This window comes from Euprymna scolopes, chromosome 7 (assembly GCF_053919585.1).
Source record: "Euprymna scolopes isolate OS-2025 chromosome 7, ASM5391958v1, whole genome shotgun sequence".
NCBI classification, from domain to species: domain Eukaryota; kingdom Metazoa; phylum Mollusca; class Cephalopoda; order Sepiida; family Sepiolidae; genus Euprymna; species Euprymna scolopes.
The window spans coordinates 155,194,393-155,218,246 of record NC_136488.1 but is presented as its reverse complement, the minus strand read 5'-3'; the positions used below and the strand labels follow the sequence as shown (position 1 = coordinate 155,218,246).

The 23,854-nt window shown below is 33.0% G+C and overlaps 1 protein-coding gene across 5 annotated transcripts in view; it reads left to right on the top strand.

Annotated features, from left to right (window-relative positions):
• LOC145280080 (rho GTPase-activating protein 18-like) overlaps window positions 1–23,854 on the top strand; it is a 312,700-nt gene that overhangs the window by 152,063 nt on the left and 136,783 nt on the right. For all 5 annotated transcript variants that reach the window (XM_080131781.1, XM_080131785.1, XM_080131780.1 and 2 more), the window contains one exon: window positions 13,233–13,306. The gene's annotated coding sequence lies outside the window, so the exon portion shown is untranslated. The remainder of the gene's footprint in view (window positions 1–13,232; window positions 13,307–23,854) is intronic.

The following is a 23,854-nucleotide window of genomic DNA, read 5'->3' as shown; positions in this document are numbered from 1 at the left end:
ATTAAGCTTTATTGATGTTAAAATTTCCCTTCATTCAGCACTGGTTGACTGTGGCCTAGGGTTTAGTTTCTCGCTAACAGGGCCAAAGGAGGCTTTATTGCGGGGTTTTAGATGCTTCGACCAGCAGTAATTGTCATTGTGTTGATGATAGTGAAAGCATGGAACACGAGTGTCTGTAGGTATGTAAAAAAAAAAAAAAAAAAAAAAAAAAAAATCTCATATATATACATATTTTCCTATTTTTTAAATTAAATTTTTTTAACAATAATCTATGGACACGCGTGTTTCAAGATCCTACCCCTCTTCAGCATAGCTTGACTGTTAGGATTCGAACCCCCGGACCTTATGTATTTCAGTCCAGTGCCCTAACCCATTACGCTATGATGCCATAAACAATTTACTGTTTAGTTTTTTTTATCGTTTATCTATTTACGTAGTTTTTGTTGTGGATTTTTTAAACGATATTAAGGCTAACGTAGAAGATCCTGTGTTTTCCTTAGAAAGTCGCCCATTTTTTATTTGAACGTATTTTTTATTTATTTATTTTTTTTTTTTTTTAACAGTAATCTACGGACACACGTGTTTCATGTGTTTTATACACATTTTCGATACAATTAAAGCCACTCTTCTACATGTGTTGTACCTTGAAGATTGGATATTTTAACTAGTTCGAAATCATTTTCTGCTTGCAATGTATTTAATGTGTTGGCAAGATCAGATTTGGAGAAGTGTGGAAATAAGTTTGATGTGATTGAGGAAGTTAGAAATTTTGCAGCTACAAAAAAAAAAAAAAAAGACAGACTGGGAAGCAAATCAAGCAGACGTATGAAGTGATGTTTCAAAACGAAATAAAAAAAAAACTGAAGCTGCCCCCTCCCCCTCCTTACACCGTCTGATATGAGCGCCTGAATTAAAGAACCAAGTGTTGGTATGAAAATCATCTCAAAGTTGTTCTATTCATTTTAATCAACAATAGTTGAGGTTGTTTCGTCCAACAAGGTGGAACTTTTATTAATGTTTGCCTGAAAAGGTATTCTACACTACGGAAATAATTCCCTTCATTTACATATCTTCATCTACAATGACAAGTACATTTCTTGGTCTGAAATGATTTGTTACTTGCCCTTGGATTAGTATTGACAACTTTTGATCAATGTTGTCATAACAACTTGATCCTTTGTTTTTTGTAGTATTTTTTTTTTTTGTTTTTGCAAAGGATCAATAATCATTTTGTTATGGTTGCATATTAGTCACATAGCAACTTGCTGTTAGTAACCAAAAATCCGTTCTTTTTATACTGCAAAGAAATATCAAGATGCTTTAGAAGTCATTTCTTTTTTTCTTTAGACGCATGTTCTAGCAATGTTTGTTTTCTGGCATTGTTATTAGAAAAGCTGCTATTCTGTTCTGTTGAGATCAGAATCTTTTGTTCTTGTTAGCTATAATTAGATGCTATTTTTTATTACAATTAGGCTTTGAATTCCTAACATCATACATATAGTAGAGTATCTTAAGTATTCACCTCTATCGGAGCAATACTTTTGATATATAAATATCAGTAAGCAACCAAAGTATTTAGTAATAAAAATGTATTATAACTTGCCACAAAGAACCGGGAAATGGTATTTTTATTACAGAACTGTTGCAATTTTGTAACAATTCTTACATCAATCAATTAAAAGGACTGTCAGAATTCTGTTTATTAGCGAGCAACTTTCGTCCGTAATCTAATATAATGAATTGTCATAGACAATAGAGCTTGTTTCTAATTGAGTTTTGTATATGTTCTCAGTAAAAAAAAAAGAACAGGTTTGCTATTAAGTATAATAGAAAAAAATAAATAAATAAACTGAATCATTTGAAACCCAGTTGAAACAATATTAACTAACACTGAAGATCTCAGGATTTGATAAAGAGGTATTACCTTGAAATATATTATGGAACACGGTTGCAGGCATTAGATAACTTGTAGAAGTTGACTAAATCGAGTAAGATTTATTAAAAACAATTTGAAAAAACTAGTTTTTGTTTTCCTTCATAATATTAACATATTTCCACTTCCTGCATTATCATAGCGTTCTATGGCCCCTCTATATCCATATTGCACGACAACACTTCAAGCAAAGTACATCACCTTATCAGATTAATATAGCTTCAGGAATCTTCTGATTTCATACATACCATTGGGTTTGCCTAAAGTTAAACTGATGCATACAAACACGCACACACACACAAGCTTTATATACAGAATGTGTGGAAAATTGATGGCATAACTTTACAATTGTTCTAGCAGGGAAACCTGATGTTGCCTAGGATTGAATGAGGATCAACAAATGTTCTACACTTTCAATACTTTTATGGTCATGGAAATTCGTAAACTTTACCACTTTTCAATGTAACTGATTTATTACCTGCTCTAGTTGGGGACCCACTGCAGTGCACCAGGAGGAAGATTCACATGCCTCCTCGCAGTTACTTAATCCACAATACATTGTAGTCTACATTGCTCTCTCAAGAACCTACTGTTAATTTTATTAAATTTTTATATAATGGCTCAAATTAGTTTAAAATGCAAAAGTCAAGTATCATAGTTCAATTGTGTTATAAACAGAAACATTCATTTTGAACACATCCCTGTTTTATCAGAAAACATACTATTGATTTTATACACTGGACCCTTCTGTTTGTGCGGTGATAAAACTTCTCAAATGCATTTGTGATGTTAGGCTGTATAAGGATGTTAACTTTACTCAAAATCAGACTGTTCCTTCTTTAATCAGATTTTTTCGATTATCGATTTTCAATACTTATTGGAGGCATTCCAATACAAAACTTATCTAAGTCACTCCTAGACTGCCCCCTTCCATGCAGAGAGTCAATCTCTCAATGGGGGTCACCTGTTAACCGTGGGTGGCAATCCATGTCTTAGGACAGAATCCTGGTGGTTGAAAGACTTGGAGGTCAGATTTAAGCATCTCAATTTTCCTTACACACCACTTTGGCCCTTACTTTGACTAGACAGGAGGTCAGAGAGGCCCAATCTGATCAATCGGCTGGTCATGTCAAGCCCCATTATACATAACCCACCCCAAACTTAACAAAATACTTATCCCCCACCCACTAAACTTTATCCCCAAATATATAATAGCAAGCGATGGCTAAGGATCAATCAATTGGTAAGACCAAAACTCTTCACATCTGGTTTCGGCTAAACAAATTAACTTTAAATAAATACTAAACAACAAAAACACTTCTAAAACAAAAAAAAAAAGATGAAAACATCTTAATAGAAGTCACCAACCAGAAAGATGCCCAAAAATTGCTTAAAATGAATAAATTCGACGAATACAAATGCAGTCTTCCCACATGAAAAACTGAATATATCTAAAGGAGTGATCCGAAGCTACGAGTCTTCTCTAGCAACGGAAGAAGAAACAAAAAAGAAACTAAAAAAGCAAGGAGTGATCAACCACATACGTATAAATATAGAAAGATACATTAAGTTGATTGCGACAAATACATATATACTAACCTTCGATTCCCAAACAAGACCAAAAGAAGTCGAAATTGGTTATTTAAACGTAAAAGTGCAGCAATATATATCAGCTCTAAGATGTTTTAATTGCCACAAGTATGGACACAAGGAAGCTTGCAAAAGAAAAAAATGCGGAAAGTGTTGGGATAGAGAACCAGACCACTAGGAGGAAGTGTACCAATGAATTAAAATGTACAAACTGTAGAGAAAAGCATCTAGAATAATCCAAAATACGTAAAATATACGCAAAAGAAATAATGGAGGTAGAACATAAAAGAAACATAACATTCCTAGAAAATATATGAAAATAGTTGAAACATATTTAAAAAATGAAACGCATGCCGAAATAACAAAACACGGACCACATCAACACAATGAAATATACAAAGAATTTAAAAAGCTAATAATCTCATTAAACGATGAAGAATGGCCAAAATCCTTTAAAAAAAAAAAAAAAAAAAAAAAAAAAACTCAAAGAAAATGCCTTGGTTCAAAGAAAATAATAGAAATAATAAACTAAAACAAAAGATAAGAATCCGCCTACAACTGAAGCGCTTAAAAATATTTCACAGAAGCATGCACAACAATTAGAGACCAATAAAACAAAGAACACTTCCGGAAACAAGAAACTCAAACAATAGACACGCAAAATAGTTTCCAAATATTAGAAATGATGGAAACTGATAACAATACAGAAGATATTTAAAAAAAAATAATGAACAAAAATCAAAATCAATTTCCCAAGCTAAACCAAGATCTACTTCCAGACTCGAACAAAGAAAAATCTCAACAAGACCCTCAAACTCTATTTAAAAAATAAAATAAAATAAAATCCTCTATCTCTAAAGAGATGCAGATAGATTAAAAAAAAAAAAATCTCATCATGCAAACAACCATAGGATAAAAAGTAATCCAATGGAACAATCACAGTTTAAAAACAAATATGAACTACTTCTGCTACTAACACAAGAACACCCCACAATAGTTTGCCTTCAAGAAACCTTCCTGAAACAAGACAACATCAATATTAAGAACTACCAAATATTTAATTAAACTCATAACTCTGTGGGCAGGACCTTTGGGAAGGTAACAATTCTAGACAGTAAAATAAAACATAACCAACATCCAAGCAATTGCCATTAACGCCACTCGTCATAAAACAATGACGGTATGTTCTCTGTATATCTCACCAAATGAAACCTGAATAAAAATGAATTGAAAAAAACTAATTGTTTAATTACCTAAACTTTTTATCTTATTAGACTTCAATAGTCATAACGTCCTGTAAAGATGTAAATACACTAATAAAAAGGGCAAAACGTTGGAAGAATTTATGAACAAAAATGATATATGCTTCCTTAATGATGGTGCACCTACACACTTCAATCCAACTAGCGGAAACAATTTGGCCATTGACCTAAGCTTATGTTACACATCAAAACACAGACTTTAACTGGAAAGTATATGATGACACTTGTGACGGCGATCATTTTCCAATATTGATAGAAAGCCCAAAATCCAACAGTGAAAGACCTCCTCGATGGAAATTAAGGCAAATTGGCAAATATTCAAAGAAAAATGTATGAATAGGTTGAATTGTGAACCCTCAATGATCCCTGAAGTGGATCTCCTTTGTCACATATGAGTCAATTCCCGGTCACGGACCCCAATGTGACCTGTGCTCGTCCTTTGCAGAGGACTCAGTAGATCTGGTCGGACTCACTTCACCTTCGGGTTGATAGGCTGCTGCCTCATCGATCTGTCACTCTGGAAATGAATCAATTTCATGCACATAAAGGAAAGACAGGCTCGGATATATCTATTCTACTGGTTAATTCAAGATAAATGTATAAAATATAACTTATATAAAATTGTTCAGATGTTGATTTGACAAAACTCAACTAAGTCCCAATTAGATTTAATTACTCTCGGTTTTTGCGGTGGTGACGGTCTGGAAGAGAGGTGGTGACAACTCTTCAATTGTATTTGATTTCTCTCAGATCTCAGCTCCAACTGCCGACTACACTGAAACTTGGAATAACGGTAATCCCCTACTACAGTGGGAAGCAGACGAAAAAAACTTTAATGAAACTATATCAAATATTGATTAGATCTAAACTGGATTATAGTATATATATATATATATATATATATATATATATATATATATAATTTTTAGTTGGAATTCATTATTGAGATGACTATTATTTATTTATTGCAGACTATTATCCTCATCTTATCTTAGTTGTTTTCATGTTTCTGCCAACTATTCCTCTGGCCTTCAGCGTGAAAACAACTAAGAAAAGATGAGGATAATAGTCCGTAATATATAAATTGATAAATAATACTCATCTCAATAATAAATTCCTATTAAAAATAATATATACATACCATTCTGTACGGACCCGACCCTGGAAGATCAGATAATGAATATACGTGGATTTATATGACCAAAATCCAACCTTGATCGCCTTTCGGAGCCCATGGCACAGTGGATAGATGTTGAACCTCTACGGTTCCAGGTGAGAATTGTCTGAACATTGCGGTTTCAATCCTACCCAAAGCCAGCCAGAGGCTTACTTGGCCAAAAACGTGGAGACAACAACTATGGATGGCAGTAATTGCTGAGAATGCAGTTAGGAGATTCGGAGTTCCTATCCCGTCATGGTTACCACCTGACGAAGACCAGAAGAATAGTTGACCGAAACGTTGTGAAAACAAAGAAAAGATGAGGATAATGGTCCGCAATAAATAAATTGATGGATTATAATGGATTATAGTTTATATACTAATCAGCTAGAAACTCTTGTCTAAAGATTTTAGATCCAATCTGCCATGAAGGCCTGAGATTAGTGCTTTTAGAATGTCCCCAGTTGAAAGTCTTTAGGCAGAGGCTAATGAGATTCCTTTTAAATATAAGGAGTCACAAACTAGGTGCCACATATTACATTAAATTAAAAGCACACCCAAATAATTCAGCATACAAAATTACATTCAATCCAAGATAAAGACTCATTGGAAGCAAAAAGAAAAGCTATAAAATCCTTTAGTTTTTTTAATGGAATCAATACTACAGGAATCAGAAATGCCTGTCGAAAATATCCAGGAACAAATCCTACCTGATTCCCCAAAAACCCAAAGTTATTTCAAAATCAAACGAACTCTTAAAAGCAAAAACCCACCCTAGTATTTACCATGAAGAAAACGGTAATATTCTTCTGAAATACCCTAACCATCTACAAACTTTTACTGACGGCTCCAAAGACCATAGTGGAGTGGCATGCGCTGCCATTTCAAATAGAACAACTAAAAAAAAAGAAATGGCCCTTCCAGCAGAAAGTTCTATTTTTACTGGTGAAGTATGTACCATAAACAAGAGCAGCAATCACAATGTTCGTTCTATCAGAAAATTTGCACAGTCAAACATCTTTTTCATAGATTGTAGAACCCTTGATACCGCTAGAAAACAATATCTAAAATCTAACAATATGAAGAATATCTTCAAAACAACTGCTTAGACGAAATTGTCTCATTTTTTTAGAGTAACAAAATTATTCTCAAAAATATATAAAGGGAAAAGTTTTTATTTTTTCTAACATGAAATAAATTGAGGTTTAATATTCTGGTTAAATATCTCATCAAGCAAACAAACAAAACAAAAATAACTTCTCTCTACAAAACAACTAAACCCTATGAATAAGTGCTTGAACATATAAATACTATGAAGCCCCATTGGTTTTTTAATGGTTAAATTCAACTTAACATAACGCAAAAAGATATATAAAAACCAAATAAGACAACTAAAGTGAACACCACGAATAGGTACGTGAAGCTATAAAAAATCTAGAACATAAACATGTTTTTTTCAAAATCACTGGATTCGGCATTAAATAATTTAGAAAGGGTTGATATGCCGTAAAACAAAAACCAACCAACAAACACTCTCAGACATATATTCGTGTGAAATTTAAAAAAAAATTGGCCCAGCCGTTTCGATGTTCATAGGAAATGAACACACACACAAAGTGCTTTTTATATGTAAGAGATATGTATAAAAGACGTTTGTGTGAAAATTGTTTTGTAATTTCATTCTATTATTTGTCTAATTTCTTTTGTGTTGCTTTTCGTTTGTGCTAATCGTATTTATTCACCTATATTTGATCTGGTGTATTCAGTTAAAATAAAAAGGAACAATATTCAAAAGATGTTAACCATCTCCTCTCCATTCTCACGTTGGCTATCAAAGATTCCTTTACCGATCATAATGTTTGTCTTTCTTCTGATTCCCATAGCTTTAAAATTCGTGTTTCATTTTTTTTTTTTTTTTGTTGGTGCATGTGGCGACACCAAATCCAGGCTTATCTAACCTGTGATCTTGCCACAGGGATAATGTTTATCTGTCTCACATATAGAAATAACTATACACACACGCACACACGCGCGTGTTAGATGTTTATAGTAAAGAAGGTTAATGAGTATTTGTTTTAAAGGCCTATGATTCTAAAGCTAAGTGTTTCCGAACCTATCTTTTTTAGGAATTTTTTTCGTTATGTAGATGTACCCGACGTTGCTCTGTATTAAACATAATGGTAAATTGCTTAAAAAAAAAAGTTAAAAAAATTTTTTTTAAAATAGAAAGAAATCGAAACATGTTCATCTAAGCTTTTTTTTTTTCTAAACACTTCATTTCTAAGTAACAAAAAATAATCAAGTAGAGATGGAAACAAAAACCTAAAAACAGTAAGTCAAGTACGATAACTATTAGACCAGCTTGCCACGATCTTCTAAGTGTTTTCTAACCTCTTGAAATCGTTAACAAAGAGATAAAAATCAGGTAACCCTCAAGTAACAATTTTTCAATTTTAACCCCTTTTTTCCTTATGGAAACCGGTTATAAAGTTTTCCATATGTCTGAATATCCTAAATATAAAATTTCAAGTTTGCAAATTAAAAATTCTTTTAGTATATAGGTTGAGAAGTGTCTTAACACATACATTTTAGATATATAGATAATCCTGAAATAATGCCATAGAATTTCCAAACACTGTCATCCATTTTATATACATCAATTCGCATCTGCCCACTAATTCTCTTTTCTCTTTATTTATATCCTCCGCCTCCTTTGACGTCATTCAATGTGTACGGTGACAAGCAAACAAGTTCCACAATTTTTTTGTAGTATATAACAGTATATCTATGAGGATAATCTAGAAGTAAAGAGACTTGGTATTTTCATTGTGCAGGAAGAATTGCTTAACAGGTAAATCACAGCTTGTGAATTTTTAAAAATCAAAGTGGAACCAATAGTGATAGCATTTGTAACTCAACGTGTCGCAAGTAGTTTAGTAATTTTATATATTAGGTATGTTGGTTGGAGCTTAGTAAGATCGTATTCAGCTAGTTAAGTGTGATGCATAATACCAAAACATTGCATCTAATGTAAATAATTAATCGAAGAAAAGTTTGGTGTGATTGCCTAAACATATTAATAAAAATTTATCTGAACCCTAAACGGTGCTGTAACTTCTGCATGCGAAGCTGGATCTGTGCTGTAACTCTGTCGATGCTCAATTCAATGTAGGAGGTAGTGTAGTATGTTTTTCTTTTTTTGTTTTTTTTTTTGGGGGGGGGGATCCCCCCATGAAATCATTTTCCTGTGCATTACCTTTTCTTTTGAGCGTGTAGTGTAGTCTATGTTCATTCAACATAAATTTTAGAAAAATTATGCAATATAAGGGAGCATTTTGCTGGTGTACATATAATGCTCTACATGATCTGAATTAATACTTTTGCTGATATTATTTTTGGCATCGCTAGTCATTATATACCTCAGCCTTTTCTAAATTGGTTGGTTTGTTTTACAACATCTTAGCCTTTTTAAAGTTTTTCAGTACTAAAAGTTATACTTATTTAATCAAACTACAAGGATTGTTCCAAAAATTATATTCACTATTCTTTACTAAACTAAAACGTTGCAGAATTATGAAGTCGGGAGTGGTAACATTAAAACGAGTAACCTTTTATACTCCAGAATTCATTTTTTCTACATAGTTACCACCATTCTCAATGCACTTTTGCCAGCCTCTCCTAATGTGTAGGCTGTAAAAGTCTAGAGCATGCTTTGTCACTCACATCTGTCACCATTCTGAAATCGATGAACCCATCTTTTGTGTTGACAAATTGCGTCTGCTTTGTAAACATAAGACGCTGGTGACTGTTGATCATTTTAATTTTTCCTGCATGGAGGAATTCAATAACGCATCTGCTTCTGACGTACGGTCAAGACAAGGTTTGTTTTCACACCATCAATATCTGCACAAGAACTGAAACTTTCAGATCATTAATGCATAAGTTTAATCATCATAACAATGCTATTTGCAATCCCACCCGATTCATTCAAGCGGAATAAAAAAAAATAGAAGGCATTACTTTTTGAACATCCCTCGTATATTTGTATTTCCAATTTCTTATTGGAAGCCGGCGGTGAATATCAACATTGGCTGACAACTTGGATGTGCCAAGTAAGAATCCAGCCTATTTCATAGCACCACTTTTGCGGGGTTCTTTCTATCAGTACCTGATTCTAGAAGCTCGGAATAACAAGAAAAAAAAAAAATAAATAAATATGAGAGAAAAAAAAACAAAAAAACGAATATCCATAAACTTTTATTTACTTTAGTTTGGCTTGGTTTATAATTTCCGAAATTATTATTTATTTATTTTTTTTTACCTATCGACTTCTCTGGGTTATTTGAGGTCAGTTATGTCTTTACTTGGGATTCTTTATTTTTCTTGATTCAGATCTGATATATTTTAGCTCGTTCAGGAATTCAACATAACATAACCCAAAAAGATATATAAAAAACAAAAACAAGACAACTAAAGTGAACACCATGAATCGGTCTTCAGATATTTTCTATATTAAAATAAAATTTTTCATATTATTAACATTGAAGAAAGACTTTCTAAGGTTCTTTAGGTGTTTCACATTCCGTAAGGATGTTTGACTGTGATGTGTGTTTGGCATGTTCTCCGCCTTGCTTGTCATTTTTTGTTCCATTATAAAAAGAGTGTGTTCAACTCGTGTGCCCTATATGCGTAGTCGATAGGATAACTTTTCTGGATTCTGTGAATATTCAAGATATCAAATAAACGCAGAATGTTTATCTTATTTACTAGAAAAATGTTTGCAGGAAGCAGTAAATGGATTCGTCTAATTTATTCTGACAATGTTGTTTCTTGTTTTTCTTTTCTTTTTACCGGCTGATGTATATTATATCTACTTTCTATCACATGTAGGCAAATACTGCATAAACACCATTCAAGATGGCCGACCTTGAAGAAAGAACGCAACCACTCTTAATGATGTTTGTATTTTGAATGTGACAGGCTTTATAAATCAACTGATATTCTGTATTCATACTAATACATTGTGTCCGTTTGTCTGTTTATCTTCTATTAGAAATAAAAAAAATAAAAAAACTCCCTGCCTACATATAGGGTTTACACACGATTTGTTTATTCTCTGCATCGTTTTTTCGGTGTTGCTGTTTCATGGGTGTTCCATGTCGTTTAGTGGTTCTCGATCGTCTCCTCTTTTGAACTTGGCTGAATAAACTTCTCATGCATGAATGACACAAGGAGACTTTTGCTGAGTTTTCTATAAGGTTTTAAGAACAGGCTTAGGAGAGACCGACACTACCTAACTAAAATTATTTGATTTCCTAACTTACTATTAAGAAATGAGCAATGCAATGAACAGAGCCTTTGAGGTAAAATTACTTCTACATTATTTCTACGTTATTGGATGAGTTCGGCTCGCAATGCTTCAACAGAAATATTGAATTGAAACTGTCAGTTTTCTCTGGTTAACGTGACGTCATCAAATCTGACAAGTTGTTTGAATTTCCACTATTCAACGAAACCCGTGTAAGACAAATTATACTACTAATAAAGTAACATGAGTGTGATGTAAATGCATCTTTGGTTTGAAATGTTTGCTTCAGATATATATATATATATATATATATATATATATATAAATTTGCATGTACAAGATTGATTCTTAAACTAGTTAACCATTCAATATGAATTTTGGAACACAGCTACCAGTTGTAAGGGATCGTAATATGAATTATATTTAGTTTAATTTAGTTATGCTAAGAGGGTGGGAGCCATTTGTAAAGATCAAGATACCTTCAATTTTTTAACAATATGTATTAAACATCAATTAATATTATCCCACATTTCAGTTTCTTTGAAGTATTTTAAAGGGTTTTAGGGGACATAATATCGATACAACCCCCAATTTGTAAATTCAAATATTTCAGATTTACATTAAATTTAATCCATAGTCCTTAGACACAAGTTAAGCAAGATTCTCTAAAGTTCAATTTCTTAAGACACCTTAAGCTTAAATTTCAGACATTTTCTAGAATCGAAATCCTGTAATAGATTTTAATCAAAATTGGAATAAGAATTCTAGATGTAAGGTTTAGTAGCAATACGTCTAAATTTTAGTCTTTGTAAGGTGACATAAGTGTTGCACAAACTTTTTTTTTTTTTTTTTTTCAGGGAATTAATTTTACCGGTTCTAGATATTAATAATATATGATGGCGGACAACAAAAAGAAATGCTGTAAAACTATCATCCATATTTTTCTACAGCTCTTGGCATTGTCAGTCTATGGTGTTCATTTGTTTTTGCAACAAGTTGTATTAAGATTTGGCATAGAACAGTTTGTGGAATACAAAGGGTGTCGGCATTATCTTATAATAACGTAGCCATTCACAGTCGTTGAACCAATTATTCTATAAATGAAATCAATCATTAAAATATCCCATTTATTCTATTCATACAAAAATTATCAGTGCTTCTCGTTATTTTGTATGGAAGAACATTATATTGGTAGTGGAGAAAGGGGGGACAGTTTTTGATAACATTTTACTAATATATATATATATATATATATATATATATATATTGGCAATTGTTTGGTAGTCTGGAGGTAAAGGCTTGGTAAATGTGGTCAAAAATGGTTTCATAACTGGGTTCAAATCTTCCAACTGTTAGCAATTGTCACTTCATACACTGATGATTTCATAAGCATGAAACACTAGTATTTGTGGTATAAAAGAACAATTATTTAATTACATAGAAATGCACTCCTAAACAAATTGATCATTATGAATTTGGAACACAGTTGCTAGGCATAAGACGTAAAAAATGTGGAATTTTACCCATACTGAAACATATCTTCTAGTAGATATAATAAAGTATGTTTGCTTGCATACAGAACAACGCCAGATCAGCAAAGTTAAGCAACGAGTTTGCCCAGTACCAGATGGGTGACCATTTGGGAAGGCTAGTCGCTGTATATACCACGCAGAGTCAGACATTCCTAGGTTACTATCTGGGGGCACGTTTAATTCATTAGGGGAGATGCATCCTCAAATCAAGACGGAAAGCAACAGGAAACTGCCGTCTTTACTTGTTTTCCCGAGATTACCAGGACTCTACAATTTGGAGAGCCGTGGTCGACGACACTGTTAAAATAGCAGTGCTGTTGCTGCTGATGCTTGCATCAGATGCTGAAACTACTGAATGAATTTCAATGCCAATTTGAGAAAGTAATGCGATTTGTTTTTATTCGTTGTTTTTTGTTTTTGTTTTCTATTTTTTTTTTATTTATTCCAGGAATCTATTTGTCTCAATTCTTGAAAAAGAATTAAGGAAACATCAAATAAATGTTACTTTAACCAATGCCGTCGGTAAGTATACATTAGTTCATTCATTTCCTATGAATCAAACGATTGTATTGCTGCCATTGGTTTTCTCATATCTTGTTAGAATTCTTTTTAGAAAAGAATCTGGTACTTAAGCGAGGGACTACCTGAAGGTTACACATTTCTGAGGAACAAACTGGATTCAAATTTGGCAATATCAGATCAACAGTTCTTGTTAATCACTTCCAATACATTAGTTTTAAATCCATTATTCTTGTGATGTGAATATCTGTATCTATAAAGAAGCATAAACGAAAATTTGCATATAAAATTTTATTTTTTGACAGAATACCTCGAACAAAGGTGATTAATGAATCCTTATTCCACAGAGTTTCAAAGAATGCAAAATTCTTCTCATCGGAGGAAAGAAATTTGTTAGCAAATTTATACATATAGCGAAGCTAAAAATTTACTGATTTTAGCATTGTATGAAACGATATTATGACGGTGGTCATAAAATGCAAAAAAAATATTTGTAGACTGTTTATAAAAATGGAAAACAAACCGAAATAGGTATTTCCAAAGTATAATGAAGTTTTTTGATGAGATCAAGAAATGAAAGTTTTTATATATATAAAGTGAACGTGTGTGTGTCTACATTTTGCTACGCAATAACTTTGTCAATTTTCAGTCTACAGACTTGAAATTTGATATACAGGGTACTGAGATTTGGTAAAATCTTTGCAATCCGTTTTCGCCTAGAAATTTGGCTGTTAAGGGGTCAAAGTTCAACGATTTGACCTTTGAGAACTCTATCAAACTCCTCCACCAATTTTGGGTCTAAACACTTGAAATTTTAGATATAGGTTCCTTGGACATGGATCTAACTTAAAAACTTTACTTGAGCCCAAAACAAATGTTAAGGGGTTATAATAGGGTCAAAGTTTTTAAAAAATTGACCACTTTCTTTTTTTTTTTTTTTTTTTTTTTTTTTTAATGCTCCAAACACCCAGGCAACACCGGGCTGAAATGCTAGTAATATATATATATTCGGAATTTCCATCAATCTCAATTCACAATGAAGTTTGGTAATATTCCAATCCGATGTGTTTTAAGATGAATAATTCGAAGCAGTTAAAATAAAATTGTCCGTTTTGGAAATGCCTCAAATAATATGGGATATCAGATATGAATTAAAAATAGTAAATAAGATGGCGTAAATGTCATAAAATACAATGCAACTACTTGTTGGATTTTTTTTCAGATTTAAGTAATTTTTTCTTTCTGTTTAAAGTTAATGAGTTCTTATTTTGAGTCAGCAGAAAATATTCAAAAATTGACATAATTATGATTGTTTCTGCTTGATGAAACGGGTGCTGTTAAGAATAGAAATTTTTAACATGCTGAAAGAGATAAATTGCAAGATGAATAACGTCTTGGAATTTGGAATATAGACTTCTTTGAGGAGGCTGCAAATTGTTGATATAAGCTGAACAATCTATATATGTATCAGTTCTACTAACAATCACTTTTAGTATTGAGCACTATTGGAGCAAATATTTACCAATACCTAGTAATAAATCTAAGGTTATCTACCACACACACACACACACACACACAATTTTTCCCCAAAACCTCTGGCCTTGGAGGGGAAACTAAAACTTGCTGCTATGGTTTCAAATGATTTGAAATAACAGCAAGGGAAGACTTGCTTTCAAATATTTCTTTTATATCTCCCCTCTTTTGGAAATAGGGTACGATTATGAATATCTTCAACAACTTTATCCATTACACCATGTGGACAAGACACACCTGAGGAGGAAGGTTTAACTTAGTCGAAACATAAGAATAATATCAAAGATGATATCAGGTAATTTAAATACTACAAATTATTAATCTTCCTCTTAAAAATTCCGGAAAGTGTTCATTTTTTGTTTTGGACATTAAAAAAAACCTATAATTAGTGAATATCAGGTTTCTGAATTTTTTAGAAAATGATGAATAATTACTAAGACTCCCATTCTCATCTTGGGTGTTATTATTACAATGCTTTGGCCAATGTAACCTCCAACCTTCTTCTGGTGTATCCTGTCGAACTTGGGAATCTGTACAGAATTTAGAATGGCACCTTCTATTTAATCCATGGAGGTATACTCTTATTCCGTCAGCCATGTCCAGGTAGAAGTCTCAAGTAATTCACATTTGTATTCTTAGTATCACTTGCACTGAGGACTGAACCTTCAACCTCTTGAAGAGTTTCATTTAGAACTAAATTTTAATTTATGTTCAATGCTTATGATGCTAAGATTATAATTGCAAATTTCAAAGTTTTACCCATCCATGGCTGATAGAATGCGAGTATGCTACCCCGTAGCATAACGAGTTTCATTTGAAATTCTGTGCAGATTCTCAGAGTTTGACAAAAAGATTTTAGTTTGACAAGCTATATCAGAAGGTCGGAGGTTATATCAGCCGAAAGGTTGCAAAAATAACACTCAAGCTAAGAACAGTAGTCTAAATAACACAAATTGTATGCTTCAAAATGGACAATCTAAATAAGGATTTAAAAAAAAAAAATTTTTTTAGAGTTAAGAACCAAAATCCTTTTTTTCTTTTACAGACTATATTTCAAAATGTCAACAATATATTATTTTACCTAACATGGGTGGGTACTTTAACTAGTTGCTATTAATTAGCCCAACTGTCCCTTCACAGATCACTGCGTTTTGTAAGGATATATCGATATTAAATTGAGACAATTGTTTGAATGTGATAACCAGCTGTGTATGTTTTTTTGTTTATGAACAGTCCAGAAATAATATCGATAAAACAATCTGCCACTAGAATAGTCATTCAACTTATTGGCATGGTCATTAAACGGTCTCTATAACGGATCTCATTTTTATCATGAAGGAATATGTAGCCAATGCTTGTTCCTGTATATGGATTACCATTCCTTAAGAACGCACACGCACGCATGCATTGTGACTTAAAAACATAAGCTACAATTTCTTTGCTGTTACTGTTTCCAGATGTGAGTACTTTTAAATGGTTTATAATGCAAACTGAATCCAAGTAGCCAAAGCTCTTTCTCAATAGCCAGATGCTTTCAGATATTTAGTTACAGCTTTTTCGTTCTTATTTTTATCAAGCATATTAGGTATATGTTGATCCTTTTTAGAATGGAGATTTTGTGGCTGAATGTTTCTGGTTTGATCTTTTAATCATAGAAAGCGCTTCAGACAAGATGAAGCCACTATGAAGTAAGGAACTAAAATATACTTGTAGGTCAAAAGCTAGCCAATGATAATAGCAAGATGAATAGATTTCGATACAGAAAACAGCAACTCTTGCCTCTTTGTAAGAAACGTTGCTCATGGAACATGAGGATTAAAGGACAGAATAAGGGAAGCAAGAGTGTTATTCACACAACGTTTTAGTCAATGTAAGCTGTCTTCTGATTGGAGCCTGTGTACAAGATGTTTTTTAAAGACTTGTCTGTATTTACGTTACTGGCTAATAAATATAAGATTTTAAGCTATTTTAAATCTACATATTCTTTGAAAAAGTCTGATAGTTTTAACATTAAGCTAGATGTTATTTACTCAACTAAATGAAGCTCCAGTTCCTTAGCTAGGAGATTCTTTTCAACAATCTTTATAAATGGGAATCGGTTTGTCTTGAAATCATAAGCGCAGCATGACAATTTTTAATTTTTTTTTTTATTACATTTTCACCCCAAACAAGGCACATTGCCACTTTGGTGTAGGGGGCTACTATCAGGGGAAACATCTACTGGGGTACTATGTAGGGATTAGGGCAGCGAGATGTTGGTTCACGTTGCACTTGAACTTATGCATGTCAGTACAGTTGGGGAAGCAGTGACCTGGAATGGAATTCCAAAGTAGCAGTTCTGGGGAAGAAACTACTGGAGTAGAAAGATCTTTTACATCTAGGGATCTCTATAGTGTGGGGGTGGGATTTTGCAGCTTGTCGAGGGTGTTCACGTCGTGGGGGCACAAGTGCTTGCAGTTCTTCAGAGCATTCACCATTATAATACTTGTAGAACAGGCAGAGGGATGCAACGTTTCGACGATGGGACAGAGGCTGAAGTTTAGATGCCAGTTTAGGGCCTATCAGATTTGCGACTCTCTTTTGAACCCTGTCAAGGAGCGAGAGACTAGTAGCCGATGCACCGGCCCAAATATGACAGCAATACTCCATACATGGGCGAATAGTGGCCTTATAGAGGTACAGGACACTTTCGGGTGTTAGAAGTTTTCTAGCACGGTAGAGAGAGCCCACCTTCCTCGCAGCAGCCCTGGCAATGCCCTCTGGAGGAAGAGAAGGGAAAGAAAAAGCATGGCGAAAAGACACCGCGTGGTGAGAGTACCGGCAAGACTTGCAGGCATGAGATGGACGTGTGACTTTTAAAGTATGCGTTCGACAGGGCTGTTTTGTCAACTACATCGTGAATGAAGACTTTTTTGAATACGATGCAATGCGTTAAAGTACCGGGACAACTAACAAAAAAAAAAAAAAAAAAAAAAAATGCAAATCAATTTTTTTTTTTTTTTTTTTTTTTTTGGTTCCTTTGCAATTGTCTCTGCATGTAACATGTGGGTTCGTGTTAACATGCTAAAATTCATAGTGATCAGTTAATTTGTACTCTCCTCTGATCCATTCGAGCAGAATGAAAAATAGGGGGCATTACCTTTTTGAATGGCTATTGTATATGAAGATCTCTGCTATCTGATAAAAAAAAAACAAGGTATTCTCTGCATACCTCAGCATAGATTGCGGTCATCTTGGATTTTCCTAGCCACTCAACTCCTCCAATATCGGGTAAGGAGAATCCAGTTGAGTATGATGTAGTGTTGGGTCCATTAATCGGAATCGGGAATTGAAAAAATCGGAAATTTTGGGTATATCGGAATCGGTAAAATTTGGGCCTATTTTCCGATGCCAACAACGATTCTTTTAATTGGCTTTTTTATTTGATTTTCTTTAAAGAAAAATATTCTACCGCTGATAGTAATACTAAAATAGTGAATATCTGTTTCTTTTAACCTATTAATAAAACTAAAATGTTTATCCTTGCGTTTAAGAAAATATCTGCGCATTTAACATGTTTTTTACGGTAATCATGAAAAATAACGTTATGGTTAAATATGTAAAGATTTAGAAAGAATCGGAATCAGTAAAAATACTGGAATCGTCCCATCCACTATCAACAATTTCCCACACTCTTTATCTGTGCCTACACCTAAACGTAGATTCCATGAATAGGGCTTCTTTCTTAGAACTGCACGTCTGTGGAACTCTATTTCCGTTTGCCTGCTTTCTAGCTGACTACAATCTGATTGTCTTCAAGTCCAACGTGAACAAGTTCTTATTGAACCGTCCCCCTAAGTAATCCAAGTTATAAAATTCCCATTAATGTTTACTATGCTAAAATCACAATGACTAAGGTATACCCATTAACCCTTATTCTTGAGTGGCCTCTGGGCCTTGATAAGTGGTGACCCCCATGTAAAAAAAAAAAAAAAAAATCCCTAGTATTATGCAACCCTTGCACTACAAACTGTTCATCATGCAGGTGCTTTGAGAGCATATTTATATATTAAGCCACATGAATGCCAGTTGTTACATAGTTATGTTACTTGTTGCGTGTACGCATATCCATACACGAATGATTCGCTGTTTTTCATGTACTAATCTAGGAAAGAAAATTAAAAATGGTAAGATATAAAATGTATTTGAGTTGAAGGAAAATAATGAATGCTTTAAACAAAACTATTCACTTAATCTTTTTTTTTTTTTTTTTAAACATTTACAGAAATCTTCGTAACATGTTTACAAGAAGTATTTTTGGTCTCGAATATTTAGAAAAAAAAATGTAATTATAAATTAAAAAGAATTTTTTCAAAATCTATATAAAATCCTGATTATCAATTTATTGATTTTTTTAACAATAGTACAAAAAACAAAGAAAAAAAAAAGTGTTTAATATCGATATTGCTTGATTTAGAACACAACACTGTAGACGGAAATTTCTGAAAAAATGCTGGAAATTAAGCAAATATCGTCTGCCCCATTGATATAAAGAGTTTGTTTTTTATCGGCGGCGAACTTTAAATTAAATCACAGAAAAATATTTTTATTGTAAAAATATGTGGCTTATTCAAAAAATTAATTTCTAGCGTTTATAATCTAAATCCAATTTCGGGCATATGCCCCACCCCCGTCTCTGCAGGCTGTGCCCATATTATATACCTATAGGCTGTATTTCGGCAATAAAACATTGGATGTTGTCTTCTAAGTGATCTATTATGTCTGGTTTAATAGTGTAGACATATCCCAAAAGAAAATAATCTATTTGGGTTAAATTGCAATAACGAGGTGCCCAGTTTACAGGTTCATTTTGTGAAATTATTCGTTCATCAAACGTTTCAAAATGATTTTCAAAATAAATTTGCACAATTTGCAAACGTCGCTCGAGTGTCAGACTCTTCATGATGAATTGCCAGACCAAGCTGAACTCGAAATAGGCCCAGAGATTAAGATTAGTATAGAGTTTGAGAAAACGATTATTCATAATCTTTTGCATATACATACAGTGTCTGCCAGATAGATCCTGAGGTTGCTGACACCTTTCCAGAAGTGAGAGCATGTTCAGTGCTGAAGGATGAATTTGGAGAAGTGCTCACAAGATAAGGCATGGGACTTTACATATCGCCAAAGAAAATAAACTAATGATGCTAAATCGTAGGAATGCGGTGGCCAGTTGACAGGTCTATTTTGTGAAATTATTTGCTTATCAAATGTTTTCTCAGTAAATTGATTGTATCATTTGCAATTTGCAAATGTTGCTCGGGTGCCCATCTCTTAATGGATTGCCAAACCAAGCTGAAGTCAAAACAATCGATAGTTGCCAGATTTGCAATTAAAGAAAATAGAGTAGTCAGTTTAAAGTTCGCTGCCTGTAATAGATTTTTTTTTTTTTTTTAAATTTGAGTAAATTTTTTAAAAATTGTAAAATTGTATTGGTTAATTTTTAACAATTGTTTTGTGATGTATCTGCTATAAGCATCTGTCCGTTGGTCTAAAGTTTAAAATTGAATTGGAACAAATTGAAAGTTTAAAATTAAAGTTGGCAAAAAGTACACAGAAGATACAGCCAAATCTATTGCAAAAAAAAAGTTGGCTCCCATAATGGGCTGGAAAATTTCTCGTGCTTACCAGTATCTTATATCTCTACTAAGCCACCATTCGCTCATGCATGGAGTATTGTTAAATATGGGATGGTGCACTAACCAGGTTTTATAAAAGATCCTTGAATCTCGTAGATCCCGCACTATCTACCAAGCTTCAGCCTTTGTCCCATCATCGGTGTTGCAGCCCTGTGCTTGTTTTATAAGTACTTCAGTGGAATGTGTTATGACGAAAGAAGTAAAAAAAATAATTTATGGTAAAGTAATGTACGTGGCTTAAAAAAAAAGCTAACATTTTTTACATTTTTTTTCGGGGGGGGGGTCTGGTTTTTTAATAAAATATATAAACCAGAAAAAAATTGAGTTGCATAGAATATCAAAATACATTATTTTTTCTGATTGGTGCCTTTATTCCCAATGTAATTTAAAAGCCGAGAATGTCTTTGTTTAAATAAAATGTATACTCATCCTAAGTGACCTTGTCTGTTTGAGGAACGGTCTCTACCACATTCCTCTGTCAATTGTTGGTCTACAGACTTGAAACGATTTGTAGGAGATTTGGATCTGTAGAACAAATTCGATTTGGTCTTTAGTGAGTAAAAATTGTTGCTAAAGAGTCAAAATTGAAAAAATTGACACTTAAGTTGACTTCTATGCAAATATACATTTATACATTTTACATTATTTTTTTAAAGTTTTTATAAACGTAAGGACATAGTACAGATGGTAACGAATAAGGCTGGGGAGCTATGTGTTTTGATTTCAATTCTAGCTGATAGCACCCAAGTCATATTTTTTCACTTTTGAAATCACTACTATATTGGGTACAATATAATAATCAACTGAGAATTGACTATAATAAATATTTAATCTGCAAAAATTAAAATGCCCATCTCTTCATAATGGATTGCCAAACCAAGCTGAAGTCAAAACAATCGATAGTTGCCAGATTTGCAATTAAAGAAAATGGAGTAGCCAGTTGAAAGTTCGCTGCCTGTAATAGATTTTTTTTTTTTTTTAAATTTGAGTAAATTTTTTTAAAATTGTAAAATTGTATTGGTTAATTTTTAACAATTGTTTTGTGATGTATCTGCTATGAGCATCTGTCCGTTGGTCTAAAGTTTAAAATTGAATTGGAACAAATTGAAAGTTTAAAATTAAAGTTGGCAAAAAGTACACAGAAGATACAGCCAAATCTATTGCAAAAAAAAAGTTGGCTCCCATAATGGGCTGGAAAATTTCTCATGCTTACCAGTATCTTATATCTCTACTAAGCCACCATTCGCTCATGCATGGAGTATTGTTAAATATGGGATGGTGCACTAACCAGGTTTTATAAAAGATCCTTGAATCTCGTAGATCCCGTACTATCTACCAAGCTTCAGCGGCCCTGTCGGTGGGGCATTAGAATACGCCGACTGCCTCCCCTGCAGAGGGTAAAAGTCCCTCAATGGGGGTCCTGGATATGACCTTAAACTATATCCAGTGGTGAGGCCCCAGCTTGTGGGCTTTGGGGAGAGTGGAGCCACCCTTTAATTACCATTGCTCCCAGGTCCACTCTGACCCGGAGTAGTAGTACCTGTTAGGGTCCCAACTATGGGTTAAATAGAAACCGACATGAAAACAACAAATATATTCTATTAAAAAATTTTTTCTTCAAAATCTTTGGATTCGGCATTAAATAACCCGAAAAGGGTTGATATGCCGTAAAACAACCAACCACCCAAGCTTCAGCCTTTGTCCCATCATCGGTGTTGCAGCCCTGTGCTTGTTTTATAAGTACTTCAGTGGAATGTGTTATGACGAAAGAAGTAAAAAATAATTTATGGTAATAAATGGTAAAGTAATGTACGTGGCTTAAAAAAAAAAAAGCTAACAGTTTTTTTTTTTGGGGGGGGGTCTGGTTTTTTAATAAAATATATAAACCAGAAAAAAATTGAGTTGCATAGAATATCAAAATACATTATTTTTTCTGATTGGTGCCTTTATTCTCAATGTAATTTAAAAGCCAATAATGTGAGAATGTCTTTGTTTAAATAAAATGCATACTCATCCTAAGTGACCTTGTCTGTTTGAGGAACGGTCTCTACCACATTCCTCTGTCAATTGTTGGTCTACAGACTTGAAACGATATGTAGGAGATTTGGATCTGTGGAACAAATTCGATTTGGTCTTTAGTGAGTAAAAATTGTTGCTAAAGAGTCAAAATTGAAAAAATTGGCACTTAAGTTGACTTCTATGCAAATATACATTTTACATTATTTTTTAAAGTTTTTATAAACGTAAGGACATAGTATAGATGGTAACGAATAAGGCTGGGGAGCTATGTGTTTTGATTTCAATTCTAGCTGATAGCACCCAAGTCATATTTTTTCACTTTTGAAATCACTACTATATATTGGGTACAATATAATAATCAACTGAGAATTGACTATAATAAATATTTAATCTGCAAAAATTAAAATATCATATTTAAGCTTATTTTATGACTGACAGCACCGGGCAGTCTGCTAGTAATTATACAGGCTGTCCAAAAAGTCATTGAAGGATTTTGAACTTAAATAGATTCTTTATTTTTGATGATATCTTTCTGTAATTTTAACACAATCTAAGACATTAGGAAATTTAAAAATAAAAAAATACAAAATTCAAACGATCGTTATTTATGAAAAATGTCTTAAATGTTGGCTATTTTCAGCTTCATATATTTGTGCTCTTTCCAAACCATTATTCATGACTGATTGCAGAATCTCAAGATTGCTATTTAACTCCCTTATTTCGTTCCTGATGTTTTCCTTCAATTTTTGCAGGGTTCGGAGTTTAACAGTGACTTACATGAAAATGCTGTTAAGCTCTTTGAGTTCAAACAATTGACCCCTGATTTTGGTAAAGCAATTTGACAATTTGTGTACGTTGTTCAATGCTATACTTATCCATAATTAATTTCCAAAATATTTTCTGTAAAATATCTGAAATAGAGAAAAAAAAAATAATCATTAATGGTAAAATGACAGATTTTCAACCACTCTGTGATTTTTTTTGACACCCTGTGTGTATATATATATATATATATATATATATATATATATATATATATATATGATTACTTCATTTAATCATATACGGAAATATAAATTTATGCGTAAAGTATTTACTTTAACAGTACTCAATATGTAGGTAGAGCTAGGTAGTAAGTTATAAAATAGATATGGAAATTAAGCTTAATTGCCATATATATTTTATAACTTACTATATATATATATATATATATAATGTGTGTGCGTGTTAAGATTTTGTTCCTTAGAAGCGGCGGTTGAATTAATAGGATACGTATTATATACGTTTGAAGCCAGATCTGACGCATTGTTACAAAATAAAC